The 18,355-nt window shown below is 42.9% G+C and overlaps 1 protein-coding gene across 1 annotated transcript in view; it reads left to right on the top strand.

Annotated features, from left to right (window-relative positions):
• The first annotated feature begins 5,343 nt into the window (after positions 1 to 5,343).
• The window catches only part of CTXND1 (cortexin domain containing 1), a 34,922-nt gene continuing 21,910 nt past the window's right edge, over positions 5,344 to 18,355 (top strand). Inside the window, exon 1 of the mRNA XM_074600800.1 lies at positions 5,344 to 5,454. The gene's annotated coding sequence lies outside the window, so the exon portion shown is untranslated. The remainder of the gene's footprint in view (positions 5,455 to 18,355) is intronic.

Here is an 18,355-nt window from a genome sequence, read left to right as displayed (position 1 = left end):
TTTCTCAGAAGAGCTCATTCAATTTTAGTTCTCTTGGAGGCTTTTGGGAGCTGACCACATAAAAAATAATTTGGTTTATACCTCTGAAGCTTCAATACCACAGGAAGTTTGATAGGTAGAATGACCTCCGCTCAAATGGGAAAGGAACTTCATTATCTCTCACTCCTGTGCAATAAATACCTGTCACAGAAGAGCAATAAGAGACTGGTCGCTTGTCCTGCCTTCATCCCCTGACCCGTACCAGAGTTGTGAATTCCCAGCCTCTCTGCTGGCACCGTAGGTGATAGCTGGGGCTGCGGTTTGGTCACAGCCTCCGGCTCTCACTTTCTTTTTTTCCTTCAGCATACCCAAGGGGCAGCTAAACCCTCCCTTCTGAAATGTCACATCACCCTCCTGCTTGCTGTTCAGGACTCTCAGCAGCTCCTGTCTCTTGCCATGACCACCTCAAGTTCTCATCCCCATGTTGGCAAAATCAAAAGCACGTCACTTAAACTATCCTTCAGCCTCTGATTATCTCGGCTTGAGTCAAAAACATCTCCAAAATGAACCCATAAGACTTCAGATGGTAATATCAATCAGCTCCCCCAAAAATCCAGCCGCAAGAGAAAAGACATGCTCTGATCTCATGGACAATCGGGGCTGTCTGCATACTTTTCCGTTCACATCATCTGCTTTCCTCACTAACACTCTCCTCTTCTTTCCCTCATGCTGAAATATAAAACCAGAGCTTCCCACAGCTCCATAGCGCACCCTCTCAGAGCACATGCCTTTGCCAAACTGAAGGATTTGCAGGGCTGGGGTTGCCTTTTCCTCACCTGTGAAGGGCCACATGTATTTTTGGGCACAGAGACTACAATTTTTGTAAAATTAATTTGGATACTCTAAGTTAGACCAAGTTCAAGTTCCACGAGCCCACTTTGAGTTTCACTGGGGACATGCCTGGATTTTCCCATGCGACAGGAGGATTTCTCCTCTGTCTTGAGCTAAGAGAGAGCAATCACGTAAGGAAGGGTAAAAAAAGTAAAGCTGAACTCATGGCTTTACACGGAAAACTTTATGGATGAAAAGTTGTGGGTTAAATAACATATTTTATTCGTAGCAAGTCAATCACAGTAACAGCACTGAGAGTAACAAAAGAAATGCTGAAACAGAGTATAGAAGAGTATGCAATCTGCTAATTTAAGAGAAAAATATAAGCTAATTAAGATATTGATCCCCACAGTTAATTGCTCCATGAAATTAGAAAGTGTGTCTCTAATTCAAATGAGATGCTCTGCTGGCTAAATACTTAGTTCCTTTTGCTCCTCGTTGCCACAAGCTGGAGTATCTCAAATGGAATAGGATGAAATCAGTTTAAGACAGATTTGGGAATGTCCTCCTAGGACAGGCACGACTCCTGCGCACCCACTTTTACAGGGTCTGCCTAGGTAGGCATATTCAGGAAAATTCACCTGAAATAAGTAAAGATGCATATTTAAAGCACATTCCTAAAAATTGCATTCCTGTTTAGTTTGCAGTTATATGCTTATGTTGAAAATTAAGGTGTTCGTCATTCAATTTAGGTTAAATTATTCTGGAATAAGAGCATACAGATTATCAGCGCTAGTAATGAATGGGTGCCAATAAACAGTTTAACTGTAGTCTCATTCAGTGTATAAGCAAATCTGATCTCACACATCAAATAAAGTATTATTGTCCTAACTCTTAACGTGCAAATATCTGAATTTTATAATAATTTTTCATCTGGGACACAATATCAGGCAGCTTTTCCTCTAATTACTCTTATCAGATGATGTATAGTAAGGAAGTCCTTTCTCCAGTGCTTGATTTCTGTGGGTTGCAGTGAGTAGCTGGACCACAAAGCCAGCTGGAAGATGATGAAGCAAGAGAACATTTCAAATTTGAATTACATAATTTATTTGAATAGCTAAGAAAAAAAGACGATCTTTCGCCTAACTCTTTGGAAGGCGGCACAGAACATCCTTAGCTTGAAGTTGTGCTCTCTGAATTCTCTGAAGACTCCGGGTGACTTGAGCAGGCTTTGCTCAATCTCTACCACCCCATTTTTCGATTCCCCACCTGAATTAGCAGTCACAAGGTGACCTTCCCGCACACACTGGCCTCCAGCTCAGCTGCCCCACGTTCAGGCCATGCTCTTCACCATGCTGTACAGTAGCCACCACAAGTTATCGCAGGCCATTCCTACACAATAAACCTGTCCTGTTATCGTAACCCTCAGTAATTCAATAAAGGTATATCCAGGCTGCTCCCAAGTTCTTTTAAGCTTATAGAGTCTGTTCTTGACATAACTATATTGCTACTGTCTATATCTTTATATATTTATGACAAACAAATACATAAATTTACAATAAACATAAATTCATACGTGAACTAGTTTGCTTTTCTCACGGACGAGCATGCTGCACGGTATGGCTCTCTTCAATATTCCATGTCCGGAGTCAATTATAAGCCCTTTATGTTTCCCTAGCAGGAAGGTTAAAATTCAATTCTCTTTTATTGCAGTTTGCAGATATAATATACTCTCCAGCTGGCTTGGAAAAGCTCTTCAGTTAAATCATCTCGTGTAACGCTGCTTCTTAGTCGCTGGTACCTCCTACACAACAATAAATTGACAGCCCCATGCTTCCCGGGTATTTATTGGTCTGTTCCTTAAATGTGATAGTGATTTTACAACATATTTATTTTTTATTGAAATGACCCGCATAGACAGTTTTGGTTGGTTGTTGGTTTGGGTTTTTTTTTTTCTCTTTTTTTTTTTTTTTTTTGAGTGAGGGCACAACTGTGCTTTTAAATTTAAAATGTCTCCTAAAGGCTTTGAGTCAATGCTGTCGTCCTTTGTGCCTCTCCCCATTAAATCAGTTGCTCAGTTCTTTTTGTTTTCAGGGTTTAAAATACTGTTACTAGCAGAAAGTAAAGTGATGTGTTAGCATAGCGGAGTTTGCTGTGTTATTGAGCTGCGGCAAGGAGCCCAGAAAATGAGAGGAAAATGATCCATTGAAATCTATAATCCTTCCCTCTGCCCTCACCACAGCTCCAGAACATGAGATTACTATGCTTGTTAGAATAACTACTTATCTGCCCACGGCCAGGGCTGGTGTCTACTGGAATGTTAAAAAGGTCCACACCTCATTACGGTGCTGACTCAATTAGTTTTGTCCAACTCGTACTTCAAAGAAGTCCGTTACAGCTTATCCCCCAACGAAGGAAAGCAAACGGACTTATTGGAAGGACGGACATACCCCAAAAGGGTGAGAGGGGAATAAAGAGGAGGATTTGAGTGCCTTGCTATAGGGTGCTGGAAATCTGTGTGATTCTGTGATCCTTCAGCATGACTTAAGTGTTTCTGCCACCAACGCTGCAGCTCCCAAATCTGGCCAGGTTTTCCTGCTTTTCTTGCAACAAGGCTATCCCCTGGCAATCCCGGTTATTACACCTCTGCGTCGTTTTGCCTGATTTTCACTGGATGCTCCTTGGGACAGGGCCTGGGTCTTTTCTGCATTTTAAGAGTTAAGACACGCGCGCCCGATACATAATTACTATATACAACAAACTTAAAATTCAGGGCACCTTTGCTGGTTCTTACTTTCTATGACTCAACAAATTTGTTACCTTGAGGTGCTAAACACAGCTGTGAGCACGAGAGGGAGAAAAAAAATAAAAAAAGGTCAGTTTTTCTACTACAGGAGCTTCTTCTCATTTCATAGGAACCCACTGAGGCTGACACCGATATATTGTGTGCTGGTTTCCCCTCTCCTCTGAGATGTCATTTTTGTGAAAGTGCAAACCAGCACCTTTCCAGCAACATCTGTCAGTCGGGAAGATTGAGTAGCTTTGGCATTTTCACGGGCAGAAATTACAGCACTGAAAACAAGAGGTACAGTACTGATGATGCTGAGGGGTATCGTAGAAAGCTGCATTGATAGAGAACTTCCAGAAAAAGGAGAAGTCCGGATAATAAAAACACTTTCCAAAGGAAAAACGTGACATGCTCTTTCTAGATGCCTGTCCTTGACTGCCCTTTTTCTAAAGGATCCAATTAACATGCCCGCAAAATTTATTAGCCACGCTGTTTTTGGTGGCTGGGATTTCCCCACGCTATCGGAAAGGATCATCCGCCTCTGGGGACGCTCAAAGCCATTACTAAGGGGGTTAAAACCCCCTCTCGCCAACGCGAAGCTGCTGCTGTTCTCACCAGGTCTTAGTGCCCCTGGCAGTGGCAGAGAAAGCCTCCCCTGCCCATTCCTTAGGGGGATGAGCGAATCAACACCTTACACAACACCTAGTCTTAAGAAATCTTAATTAATGCTTGCAGTGCTATCTACTGGGGCACCCCGGTGGAGAATGCATCACGTTTTTCACCTGCAGGACTGCAATGTGTTTGTTTTCACCAATTTCCCACACCTGGTTAGGCGCAATGAGCACCGGGAGGTGACAGGAGGCCTGGGAAACAGGTCCAGGATGGGTCTCTTCTCCTGAGAGTCCCCGTGAAGGTCCGGGTTGGAGCGGGCGGCACACAAATCCGCTCCTCCGTATGCCTCACTCCAGCTGCTTAGAGGGAAAGCCGGTGCAGTTCCCCCACAGCTTCCCAAAGGCACGGAGTCAAACATGTCACCACAGTGATAAAATTAGGCGCCTTAATGAGAAACTATTTACCGTGGCTGTTGCTCTTTCTGCCTCTTTATTATTACTGCTGGTTACTTCTACCCCATCAGCATGCCGTAGGACCAGCCGCCTCACCACACAGTGACAGACGCCTTACAGACAACGCACGAGGGGGACAGTCCCTCCATCAAGACTAGAACAGTGCTTGGAGCGTGTTAAATCTGGGATGTTAGTCCATGAAGTTTTGGGCTGCTACTTTGTGGCCGTACCCTTTATGTAAGCGGGGCTGGTACAGAGCTAGGAAACCCCTCCCCTTCACTTCTGAAAAACAGAAGATTAAGTTCAATTGAAAGAGTTTGTTCCTCAACATATAAAAATGCAGTGCCTTGAATTTGTAATGTAAACTCGAGATCTCCCTGAAACATAAAAAGTAGTGTTTGGCTGCGAATTCGACTGCAAGTAAGAGAATAGAACAACTTGCACTAGGGAGAACTGTAAGGCAGGATGAAAGCATCCCCAGCCCCTTCGCCTTTAAAATGCCATGGAAGCACAGAGGCTTTCGGCAGAACACCTTATCTGCTCTCGAAAGCTGTGACTCCTCATCCTTTCGTTATGAAGCCCCGGGGGATTGCTTACTTAGCATCCACCAGAGGCAATGGCTAGGGAGAACAGCCACTGCAGCCAGAAAACCCCAGTGGAGAGCACAGGCGATTACCCTCCACAGGCAGAGACTCCGGAGCTGAATCGTGCTGAATAGAGAACCCCTCCGGCTGAGCGAGCCATGTGTGCCCGGCAAGAGCAGCCACTTGCGCTCCGCTGAAGAGCAATGCAGTAAGTGACTCGGATATTGCAGCAGGCACGGCGTCCCGGGGCTCACCAGGAGCTGGAGCCTTGCAGCTCGTGCTGGGAGAGAGAGGCACAACCTCCAGCCCGGGAGCAGTGTCAGGGCTGCAGGATTTTTTGTTGTTGCTGTTGTTTCTAACTGAGGTGGAGGGATGGAGGCGAAAGGCAGTGACACCGGCTGTAGCATTTTGCGCGGTGTGGTTGTGCGTGTGTTGCGGGGGAGCGCTCGCTGTACGGTCCTGGGCTGAACTAGTACCGTTAGGTTCGTGGCTTTTCTCTATAGTCATGTTTGACGGCGTTTAAACAGCGACGGTGCTTAATAACTTAATATCAGCGTACGTTTGTGCGCTCTCGCTTAATTCCACAGCATGCTTCCTGTGCTTGGGTGCAAACTATTCTCTGCGCTGTTACTCTAATGCTGGGTTTCCGGGGACTGTGCCTTGGGATAATGATAAATTGTAGATTGCAACTATGTGAAGGAGTGCCTGGATGATGAATAACGCTTTCATTTGACTTCAGCAGATATGGCTAATTTCTACAGTTTGAGGTGAATACTTCAACGTGGTCTGAAATTGCAGGTGCTTTTTTTGTAGATAAACGCTCATAAGCGGTACTTTATCGTGGCACAGCTGTGGCTTTCTTCAGATTCAAACGTTCTGTTTCTGCACTCTGCAGTAACAGCTTTCCATTTGTACCCGGCAGGAGAGGGAAAGCATGATTTAAAGTTTGGTTTGTAAGAAGGGGGATTTTTTACACAGTTCGGAAGGGTTTGCAAAATTACAGTTTGGACAATAATTGCGGGCCTTTGGAAGAAACTCTGTGCAGCGTTTAAAGCAAATTTGACTCTGCAGTTTTCGGTCTGTTAATTTAGGGACTAATATCGAGCTGTATTCCTCTGGTTTCTTGCTACAGCGCTGTCAGTGACTTACGAGGCTCCGGCTTTGGAATAACTGCCTGCCTTGAGAATAACTGCCATTTTGGGCTTCGGGCACGTTTAACTCTTGAAGGCAACGCATGCCAAATCTTTTAGAGAGCAGTACATGCAAGTGCCAAAAGTTAGGGATTCTTTTCTTGCTGTTCAGTCAAATGTCAACATGAAATAGCCATCGATCTCTCGTAAAGGAGCACTAATGAAAGCAGTCTTTAATTTTCCAACTCAATTTCTTTTTAGAAGTTGAAGTTTGTTTGGTTATTGTAAACTATTGTGACACGTTTAGGAAGCCTTTACATAACGGGGAAGAAATTTCCTCTTGGATTTATCTGCCACTTTAGTTTTGAGCAAAATTTGTAGTGTCCCTCTGTTAGAAGGGATCATTCTCAGCAATTAGACAAATGAACTTCCGTTTCTGCTGCAAGAGTTTTTGCAGGGATGCTGCTAAAGATGTGTGTGATGTTTAGTCCCAGGCACAGCTAACGGCACTGAGAAATGCCCTGGAAGTTACCGCGTCTTTCCACTCATAGGCGACATGCCCGTCTTGGGGACTTTTATCCCGGAGATGGATACTCGGGTGCTCCTCACGGCTATTCCCTCCGACACTGCAGTCAAGAGAATTTTCTCCTTTTTGCCTAACAGAACCCTTGCGACATATGGCGCTACTGAGTTGCAAGCATTAAGATAATGAGCAATTAATAAGTGATAGTTATTCTTCATTAGCTGTACATCTTTGAAGATGGACAAATCTACGAGGAGGGTGAATCCTGTCTGAATCTGATCTGCTCCCCTCCTCCCTTTCCCTCCTATCCCGACTTCTCCCTTTCTCTTCACGAGCACTTGGTGGGGGTTATAGTTGCTCTCATTTAAGGACCTGAGCCTAAGGTCGGTGCAATTCTCCCACTACCGGGTCCACAATCAGTGCTTATGTCATCTGTCCCCGTTTTCTCCGTCTAGATATCCAGCAAAACCAATAATGAATTTGGAACATACGAGGATTTATTATAAGATATCTCTGAACGAGCATTATAAACCTAATATTGATTTATCTATCATGAGGAAATAGCAGGGATTTCACCTGTAACTAGAACGTACTCAGAACACGCAGTTTTGATGACATTATCATCAGACATTTTCAGGTAAACTAATTCTGGTAATTTAACAAGCTACTGTTTGCAAATTATTTTCTCTGAGGAACAAAACAGGGGGAGGAAAATAAATACGAGTAAAGAGTCGATGTTGGAAAGATAGTGGATTCATAATGAGAATCACAAGATGAAAAGAAAGATTATAGCTGGTTTTATGCCTTCATGCAACCCCGAGTCTCTAATCAAAATGTGTTTCCTGAACTGGAACCTTAGAATTATTTGCCAGATATTATTGTTCATGTCAAATTTAAAATGGAGAACACTAGGTATAAAATCTAATTTCTCAGCAGTCTAGAGTAAGTATATTAGTAAACAAATGTTCTCACTTCTTCATCCTGTCTTTTAAGTAACCCTGGCAGGAGCCTTGCCTCATAAGTCAAGTTCACTTTATTGCATTGCAATCTTGGAGAGATACACGCAAAGGGAAGTTCACTGATTTTATCCTACATCGCCAGTAACGAGTTGCAAGTCAATTTAATTAATTAACGGTAGTTGCTGAACATTTGTCATCACCTAAACTGCTTTAATTTACATCATTATATCTCTACCGCTTTGTCACTTGCAGAAGCACTGATGTTTCCTTACAATATGAAACACAACTGCACCATCTTGTCATTTAAGTAGCAGAGACAAGGCTTCCAGTACAAAACTGCATAAAAGAATATACAGTGGGTGGGTAAACATGCTCCATAATTTCAAAGCATGGTGAAAACCTGTGTCATGGTTGTGCCAGGAACCAACGGTGCGGACGATGTTACGTTAGGAGATACGACATTCAGCACATTCTCAAAGAAAGAAGCTTAGGTGTATTCGTACAAGGGTAGAGAATTTTTGTACCATGCTTAGTAGAGCTGTCACGTTTATAAAGAAAAATCTTACAAATAGTGATGTCCAAAGCGTGCCACATACGTAGTCAATAGTTTCTTTCTGACTACAAAGGGAAGGCCTTTTTCCCCCTTTCCTGTTATTCAAGGGTAGGCTTGCTGATGGAGTCAACTACTTAGATATGCTGCATAATAATTATTTTATTCATATGTATGAAAGCGGATCTCTTAGAATCTTCATTATACTTATCTGCTGTGAGCATCAAGATCGGATTTAATTGGAATTCTAAAAAATTTTCAAATATACGCTTGGACAATCCATTTTCAACAACGAAATGAATATGCTATTATTTGCTACTATCACTTCTTACCAAGGGCAATTGCTTAATGCTCTACAATAGCTACAGTTCAGAATATTTTCTTTACCACAGCGACTATCTTTGCTTTCCACATCCACACAAGGCCCCAGAACCCACTGTGTGTAAGGCAGCAGTGCGGTAGTATTCAAGGAGGATTAAAGGACTAAGATCGAGTACTTCCTAAATACTGCTGCCTGAGCTGTTGTTTTAAACAGAAGCAAAAATAATGTACTTGGCTCTTCCAAATGCTGTTCAAAAGGTATAGATATGCACCCAAAAAACCATCCAGAATTAGAAAGATCATGCTCTATGTTTTGCAAAGTACCTTCAAAGTGTACGTGTGAGGCAGTTTGACCTTCAGGAGATACAGAAGAATGGGTCCACAATTTCTCCACCTTATGTACCTGTTTTCTAAAGCTTTAGGCAAGAATTCTGGCACCTGGCTTTCTGGAAGGTAATTCCATCCAGTGAACTTTAAAATTAGGCTGTGAAATTATGTATCCTAATAAACTTGATGATCGGTGACAGACTGCAAATCAGATATGTGATTCTCACTGAAACATCTGGAGGAAACTCCACACGCTGTGGGCTCAGTTCTGAGTCTTCGTGAGCCATTTTGTGGAACCTTTAATGGTCTTTTCATCCCTTTTCAACATAAATACAAAGGAAACGGCATCTGAACTGCACAAGGGTTTTCTTGAACAATGGCTGCAGAGACGCGTACCTTTTCTCAGCATTATTTTAGCATTTAAATTTCAGATCTATTTCGTCTAGCCCTGGCGAGACTAAGCCTCTGGGGGTCCTATCCACAGATATTCCGAACTCCGAGTAGTCGGCCAGAGAGATTCCTAGTCAGGAAGAACGTCGTATCCCCAGTGTCAGTCAGTACTTTGTTCAGAGGGAAAGATAAGGAAACGAGACAGAAGGTTGCTGAAAACACAGATGCTCACATTTCTTCTGCTAGATACAGAAAAAGGATTTATTTCTTTTTACCATAAATCACAGCTTTTCTCTTATTGCTTTTCTTTAGACTTCCAATCGGTGCTGATGGCTATAAAGAACCACATGCTCAAGCAAATCAAAATTATCTGGTGGAAAAGCCTCCCCTTTCTCTCCCTGCCCCCTCTGATTGATTTCATGATTACTGGAGAATTTGCTGCATCACACATTTAGTTTGTATTATAAACTGGTCCAAAGTGGCTGATGCCGCCCATCCGATTTTTCTTTCCATATTCAAATTCAAGCTCCCGCTCCCTCTCTCGGCATCACCAATATATCTACGACTTTTTACCAAATAACTGTAGCACACCATATGTTGCAGAATTGTTCTGGACTTTCACCAGCTTAGTCTAAAATTCAGCTCTCAGTCTGAGCATAATTCGGCTAGGAGGAGATATAGTAATAGATCATTTTTCCTGCCTTGCTTGGAGGCGTTAACTGTTTGTCACGTTGAGTCTTGGCATATTGAGTCCTTTACCTCCACTATAAAAATGGAGCATCTGGTCAGTGGGGCGACCCAAGTCATTTTGCGATCCTTGTGCTTTCTTTATCAGGGAAATCAGGGGAAAGAACATGGCAAATCAGTACGTCAGAGTGGCTGAGCAGCGCTGGCTCACTCTCAGCAATGAGTTTTAAAAATCCTGGTGGGAGCCATGAACCAGAAGCCCCTTCAGAGACTACATGAAACAGTGAGACTAAAGAAAAGAGGAAGCCTTAACCTTCAAAAAAGGAGGAGCCAATTTTTTTCAGGAAATTGTCTCCCATTATTAGAAGTCCAAATAATGACAAATCATAACTACTCAAAGTCATGAAGCTTGGATAATCCAAAACAAAAAGACTGAGCTCTGAAAAAATGAACACTGTGTTCTTTTTGTCTTCCATTTGGGGGAATGCTTTAGGATTCGTGCTTCAAAACTTTCATCTACAAGCAGGAGAGAGCATTTTTGAAAAAAGAATTTGAGATCCTTGCACAGTCACCTCACCAGAGCTTCGAAAGCATCACCACGTAGAAAAATCATACAAGTTCAAAAGTTTGATAACCCCTGTATTCAGAAGCACAATTTTACAAAACATTGCTTGCTTGCTTTTTTGGTTATCATTTTACATTCCTGTCTTTGAGTCTTACAGGCAGTGGAAATGTTTCCTAGGAAGAAAAATGGAAGGATTTTCTACTGTCTGCACCTGCAAGCCACCAGAAAATACTGTTTTCTGGATTCTAGTCTGGTACTGAGTTCACTGTATCATCATTGCAGTTTTGCCAGTTGTAAGCAGAAGGCAGCCAGAAAGGAAATACTCAAGTAAAGCAGACTGCTCCAACCCTCCTTCAGTCCAAAAGCACTCAGGAAGATCTCTCCTTTCCCTTTTCACGTGCTGTATTTGGTCAGCAAACTGAAGGTGACTGGCATTATATTCTCTCACCGTTCAGACTCATCACACCGTTACAACATTTACAGTTCTCATCCTCCTGTTCACTAGGGGTATTTTCGGGAAAGAAGCAGATTCTCCTGTTCAGAAAACACCTGCTGCCACTCCATATCATTTTCCTTCTGCCAGACCTCAGTAATGAGCTCTTAAAAGAGTTGCCTGGAGAATGGGAACAGGTTGGTAATCACATTCTAGCAAGTAAAAAAAAAATAAATAAACTAAGCCATAATTGCATCTCTGAAGGAGTTTTTCCCCCGCCGCCTTCTGCTTTGGGTCTTGATCCCAAACCCGTGGAAGACAACGAGGAGACTCCCACTGGCTTTGGATCAGAACCCAAAAGACTTCTGTGAAAGGTATATTGAGAATATTTTTGGTAACCTACAGCTACGTCCATTTGCAAAAGTCACTCTGCTTGCGGCACAGGAAAAAAAAAAAAAAAAAGGAGTGCAAGAGATCGTGACCTTGCAAACACTCGCCTTTGTGAGCAGCCCTCTCCCCTGTCAACAGCCAGCCTGTCGTCAGGCTTTGTTTGCCGAAGTCCTTGCACATACATTAAAGATTTATAACGGGGCTGCTATAGACAATGAAGTTATGTGCCGCCCTGTTGTTTTCTAACAGTGGTTTGATTTAAATTGCGTGTGGAACAAAGGAAATAATATTTTACAAGAGGAATGAAAGCATAGCACAAGCACAAATAAAATTTGGTTACAGATGGAATTTAAGTAGATGGAATAACTTTTTTTATGAAGAAATACTGTGCCTAGAGAGAATGTTCTGTATAGTACTCCATAGCCTGGGATTTGATTTAAACTGCCTTTTAGACATTCTTAGATCCCAAAATGCAGCCCGCTGGAGCAAACCAGCACAGGGATACGACTTTTTCTCAGCATTTAATTCATATAATCCTCATAAACCCAAGATTTCGGTGAGAAATAATAAGTGCATAGAAATGAAGCAGTATCTCTGAAAGAAACAAAATCAAAAAAACCCCAATAAATCAAGATTTGGAACGGAAATGAAGGCAGCATATATTCCATGGGAAAAGTTTCCTTGAACAGTATTTAGTACTAAAGCATTTACTGTCTTCAGTCTAAGAGAAAAAGCAACGTGTCACCTGAGCGGGTCCCAGCTGGATGTACCTGTCTCCTGATGGAAGCAGCTGACGACTTCAGCCAGCAGCCGCGGGGAAAGGCGTGAGCAGGCTTCATGTCAAGCTCACTGGGCAAGGCTTGGACAGCAAGCGGTCACAGCAATGGCTGATAGTAGCATTTGTTTCCAAAACTATTCCGTGACGCCATGGCCGATTAAAAGGATACTGCACAATCCACGCAGAAACCATCACTGTCCATAAGAGCGAGGGGCTGAATAACTGTAAAATACAGAGAGGGCAATTTGTATGTAATTGTGTAGGTGTACACACACGCAGATGCAAACCTTAGGGTTCATTTTTGGGGTTTCCACCAGCTGCCCATTAAAAGGGTTGCTAAGAAGGACTTGAGAGCCACTGGAGCCCACAAGCAACACAATATTTATGGAGTTTTTATCCACAGTACGAAAGGAATATACTAAGTTTCTTAGGGAACAAAGAACACTCAAAGCTTTTCTATTCCTCTTTTTTTTTTTTTTCAATACTCAGCTACAGAAGTGCCACCTCTGAGCTTCCTTCCTTGAACCTGTAGACCTGAAGGAACGGCACCTCATGAGCACTGCTCCCTACCCCTGCCCACGGGTGAGGGAAGCACAGATTAAATACAACAGACGTTGAGCTAAAACACGCAATTTAGAATCATCAGAACAGCTTCCTTCTGGTTGCCCTGCAGCTAGGATCTTGCTCTGAAAGCGATGTTATGTTTTCAGGTGCTATTTAATCAAACAGTCACTTGCTCATAAGAAAACACCCGAACTGACTGCTAGGCTTTTTTGCCCTTGGCTAGGGCTGAAGCATAAATGTACCAAGTGTGGAACAAACTCTTCACTGATATTTCCCCGGGTTCCCAATATCTTGCTATATGTGTAGTAGCTGAAACCCATCAGCCTGCGCATCACTGCCAAATATGAAGGATCAGTCTCACCTTTTATATATAACAGAATTACCAATGCTATTGTAGCAATCTCCTCCCATGGATTCAAAAGTAAAGCGCGTATGTAAACACACTGCCCTCAAAACTATTTATACACGCTCCAGTGACTTCCCTGGGCGGCCGGGTTAACATGGGACCTCATTGAATTCTTCTGAGTTAAAATTCACAGAAGTTAACAGTTTAAAACTGAAATTTGAAAGACTGTTTATACAAGGGAACCACAGGTGCAATCGGCCTCGGCTGAGATTTTTTTAGGAAGTTTGTGATTTAGTGGCTTAAACTTCCTTGGTTTTCTGAGAGGAACTACAAGCAAACGGGCAGCCTCATTACTGCGTCTCAGCTGACGAGAGGTAACTCCTAAAGATACATTGCCTGCATTGCTTGCTGCCTTAAAAGCATAACCCCACTGCATTGTAAGTATAATTCTAGTAAAAAGTTTGCTACCCTATCTGCAGTTATTGCCGTGTTATGTGATAGCAGTAACTGAAAGATATCAACATGAACTTTGCTAGAAATAGCTCTAACCCAGCTTTGAAAGCCACTTTTTCAGGTGAATGAAGTAAAGAGTTCACCTTTGAAAGTTTTCCTCTCCAGGAAACACGAGTCTCTCTAAGCCTTGGCCAACTGGAAGCCTTGGCCAACTGGAAGCAGACTCTATAGGAAACTGCTGTGCAGTCCACTTGGAAGCTGACTCGAGCACAGGAATTGAAAGAAATGAATTTGGCATCTACAGGGAGGTTTTGTGGAGTCAACGCTTTCTAAGCAGAGGACAGAGAGAGGTTTGGCAAGGCTGACGCATACATTATTGACATTTTGTCTCACGAAGGGGTAATCCCGGATCTAACTCTGAGCCAGCTGAAGTGGCAGTGGTCTCGAAGCCCACCCTTCCCAGGTGCATGACTTAAGCCATGCTGCGTGACCCAGACCGCAGTCTCTGTGTGGAAGAGACTGTCAGAAAACACAGACGTGCAAAAAAAAAACCCAAACCCCACCTTTTTTGCACTAACCTGCGACTTTCTGCATTCCCTACTACCCACCCACCAAAGATAAAGCTTTTGCGTGGACAGTTATCAGAGAGTTAGCATGGGATGTTGAGAAAGGGAATAATTTTGCCTGCTTTAGGTCGTTCAAACTGAAACACTTTTTTAAACTAATCATTCGGAAGTGGAAATCAATGATGGTTGGCATCACACTCAGAACATTGCCTTGGGACACCACAGTGCACAAATGCTCTGCCCATATTTTGGACACTGCAGGAGAATTTTCCAAGTGATTTTCCATCTCACAGCAAGAAAAATATTGCGTTTTCTTATTTACATGTGGACATCTATTTGCAGCTTAAGCAACCATCTGCAAAACATTAATGTCCACAGCAGGTTTTTTTGAAATCAATATCAGAGAAGGAAATAACACTGGCACTTTTAGCAGAATTTTATCTATTGGTTTTGGTAAGAATGGGATACTCTGTATCAACAAAGTCTTGTTTCCTTATTTGCATAGGGATCAGAGCGCTTGTCTTCAGCTTTCTTTCCTCCTGACAATTCGTTCCTGTAATCTCTTTACGTTCCTACATTCAAACCTTTGGCTAAATTGGGAGGTCACTCAACTGACAATTTAAGCAAGACATTAGTAAACATAACAGGAGGCGATGGAACAAGTCACTTCACCCCCCAAAGAAAGAAAAGCAGTGCACAACAGGAAATCTGTACTACCTCACCTACTACATTTTATTCCTTTTTAAAAAAAACTCGTTTCTTGCGATGACTTGCAAGTTACGCTTACTTATACTGAGTTCACGATATCTAAAATAGTTTGCACCACAATCAGGTCTGTTCTCAGGAGATCTTTGATATTTACCGGTGGTGAGCACACAAAGTGCATGGCTGGAGGGCGTTGAGACTCTGCACGCACCCAGGACTGCAAAGTACCACGGCAGGGATTTGAGATGGGCCAAGTGACCTTGTTCTGGGGCACATAGGAATCCTCAAAACAGCTCTGCATCCGCTGAAAACATCTTGTCAAGTGCAAGGTGCATGGTGTTACAAAACCTTAACTGAGAAATCACACAGCAGCCAATTCTAAGTAACTCCTCCTCAGAAATCGGGACACCGTTCACAAGATGGCTGGGTAGAGTCGGACAGAAATAACTGCAGCTGACAGCAGTGCCTCGGCTGAAGCACCGACCAGGATGTCCTGGGCACTCTCAGACGCTCGGGAAGGAGCCGTTCCTGCCACCAGCTCACCTCTGGGCACGGGCAGCTGTGAGAGGAAGGAGCAACTGCAGGAAACTGGTTTCAGCTCCAGGGAAAACAGAATTTCAATTCAGGACGACTGGGGCGATGCCGTCCGTAGAGTCCAGTGTATTGGATGGGGCATTTTCACTCCAGGGAAGCCAATTATGGAATTGGTTCCCAAAGACTATCAGGCAACACGAGAGCCTGATCGTCTCAAAGAAACATTGCAGAACTGTTCTCTCTCTCTCCTTACAAGCGGTGTTCAGTACAAATCATTCTATTGCATTACCACCGCACCAAAGTAGAACCCTAAGGAAATAATCGGTACTCCGAATTCCTGTCTCAACCAGAGCTGTGATCCTAGAGGCAGAGAAGCCCTGGGAATCTCTCAAAGGACTTTGCCAACACTTTCTCTGGACAAAGACCACGGACAATAAACAAATACAATTAATAGGGCATTTCCAACATGTTTTCTGCAAGAACCTGACTTGGCCTCTAAAACAGATAATCTCGGGGGCAAAAAAGTCTGTCCTTTTCAAAAACCACAGTTAGTATCTTGTCCTTTTCTGTGAACAAATCAATCTCTTTTTATTAGTACACACCAATCACTAGAGGGTTTTTTGTTTGTTTGTTTGAGTCTGTCTCTCCGTGTAGAGCTTGTATAAAAAGAAAAATGAGCAATTTAAGCTGGAAGCGTGAACACAGTTGAAAAGTTTTTGGCCCATCGGGTTTCATTCTAGCAGAGCACAAAGCAGGACCGCCTCCCCCGGGGCTGGAGCAGCACCACACCAAGGCGCCCTGGTCTTCAGAGGGGAAGGGGCTGTGGTGGAAGGAATTCTTTGAAAGCACCAATCTAGAGCTGCAGCCTCTCTGCTCTCCCGTTTTCCCCACTAGCTTCCCCCCCGCCCCCCCCCCTTCATCCCGTGATCCAACATCATTCCTTGCCCATCGAATTTCTGGAAAATTTAATAAGCTTGATCAGGAAGGGGAAAGTTTCTCCACTAGCTCTATTAAGTTCACTCGTTTTCCTGAAAGAAGAGGCTCTTTGAAACAGCAGCAGGGTATGCGATTGCAAGCAAACGTTAATTTTATTACATAACGGCCCAATAGCACTTTTCTGAAATATCTGGAAGTTCCACTGCACGGAGAAAGTCAGCATTTTTTAGAGCAGTTTAAGCCATAAAACAGAGTAGTAAACATCAGGGGAAAAGAAGAATAGCTGTTCCTTCAAAAATTTTTGAGCGATTAGACTAATTTTCAACCTTTCCTGTACATGATCTATTGTTTAATATCCCACCTTACTCCATATCAGCAAACAACAGCTTTCTATTCTAAACTTTTGTTTTTCCCCCATTATTGATGCATTTCTCTCTAAAATAATGGATTTTTGCAACATGCTTCTGTAAGAGAGATCAGAAGGCAGGAGCAGCTGCAAAACAAGGCTTCCGATGGCTGTGCCGGTTCTCCCGAGTGCGATCCATTGTCACTGCTGCTATTAAGCATATTCCTCACCTTGAAAAGCAAATCAAAGAGAATTTTAAAACAAGGAATAAAATTAGAAGGCTAAACACGTAAGGGTGAGGAAAGCTAGATGTGATCCAGTACTTACTAGGATGAATGAAATCAGAATTAGGCTTCCTTACTCATGATCTGGATTTTATTTCATAATAATACAAATATGGGAAAGAACAATCAGTACATGCTCTAACTACAACCTTATGTCAGCGGAAAAAGTAAGGGGACAGTCAAGTTTCTATAATTTTTTGGCTTTTCTCGCACGACACAAGGGCTAGCTATTGCTTCTTTTTTCCACTTGATCTCGCCATAAGATTATCTTAACGAGTTTTCCCCCCATGATTTGAAGAACTGAATACAAGGAACAAACTATTTCTAAACAGATTTTCTGGGTAAAATTTTCTGATTTCTGCTCTTACGGTTTCTTCCGGTTGCATTAGCACTTTCTTTTTTTCCCACCGAGCTCTGGCTAACATAAACCTGTATTTGATTAAAGCGACATTCAACGAGCCCATAAACAAGTTGGCATGCAGGTTATTTAATAACTAGTCAAGTTCTTGTAAAGACACGTTCAGCAAGTGAGAATGCATTTGAATGAAAAATAGCCACGTCTTTAAAATAGCAAAGCTAATTCTACAAATGTCTTTTTAAGATTTTTAGATCTCAGTAACTTTCTGAGGAGCTGCTGTTTACAAATGTGACACTAACGGGAGCGCGCAACATAAAACCTGAGGTCATTTACTTGCAGTCCTTCTCAAATGGGCGGCATTGGCTTGTAGAGCAGAACAAGGGTGCTGTGAAAAGCGCTGCTCCGTAAAGTCCTTGCCGGTTACTCTTTAGAAAAAGCATTTGTGAAGGAATAAAAGCACTTTTTCACCAGACTACAAAAAAGGAGGATGAAGAAATAGCTTCCAGTCGCTGGAAGTAAAAAAGGTGAGGAAGCGCGAGTGCAGGCAGAGGGGAAAAACACCGTTCTCCTTTGCAAAGGGGAAGGAAAGACAAGCTGGTGGTGTTCAGGAAAACACTTCTACGTGAAGAAAGATTAGTATATAATCAACTTCTGTTTGCCAAATAGCTGTTGCCAACATATTTCCATGCAAGCCGGTGCTGTTTTCCCTGCTTGAGTGGCATAGCAATAATAAATACATTTATTATGCATTAAATGACATCAAAGCAATTTAATACGCCTCAGCGTTTCCGAACAGTGTTCGAGTCGCAGCCATACAACACCCTTCTCACCTAATTTGCTGTATTAAGAGCCACACATTATAGTTTGCGCTCTAAACTTGCGGAGTGCTGGAAGGGGGAGGGTAATTTCCTTTGCCGTGTGTTACAGCGGAGGGAGGATGGGAGACCCGGCAGCGCGGGAGAGC

This window comes from Larus michahellis, chromosome 9 (assembly GCF_964199755.1).
Source record: "Larus michahellis chromosome 9, bLarMic1.1, whole genome shotgun sequence".
Taxonomy (NCBI): domain Eukaryota; kingdom Metazoa; phylum Chordata; class Aves; order Charadriiformes; family Laridae; genus Larus; species Larus michahellis.
Note: the sequence above shows the minus strand (reverse complement) of the source record. Positions and strands in the feature narration are given on the sequence as shown.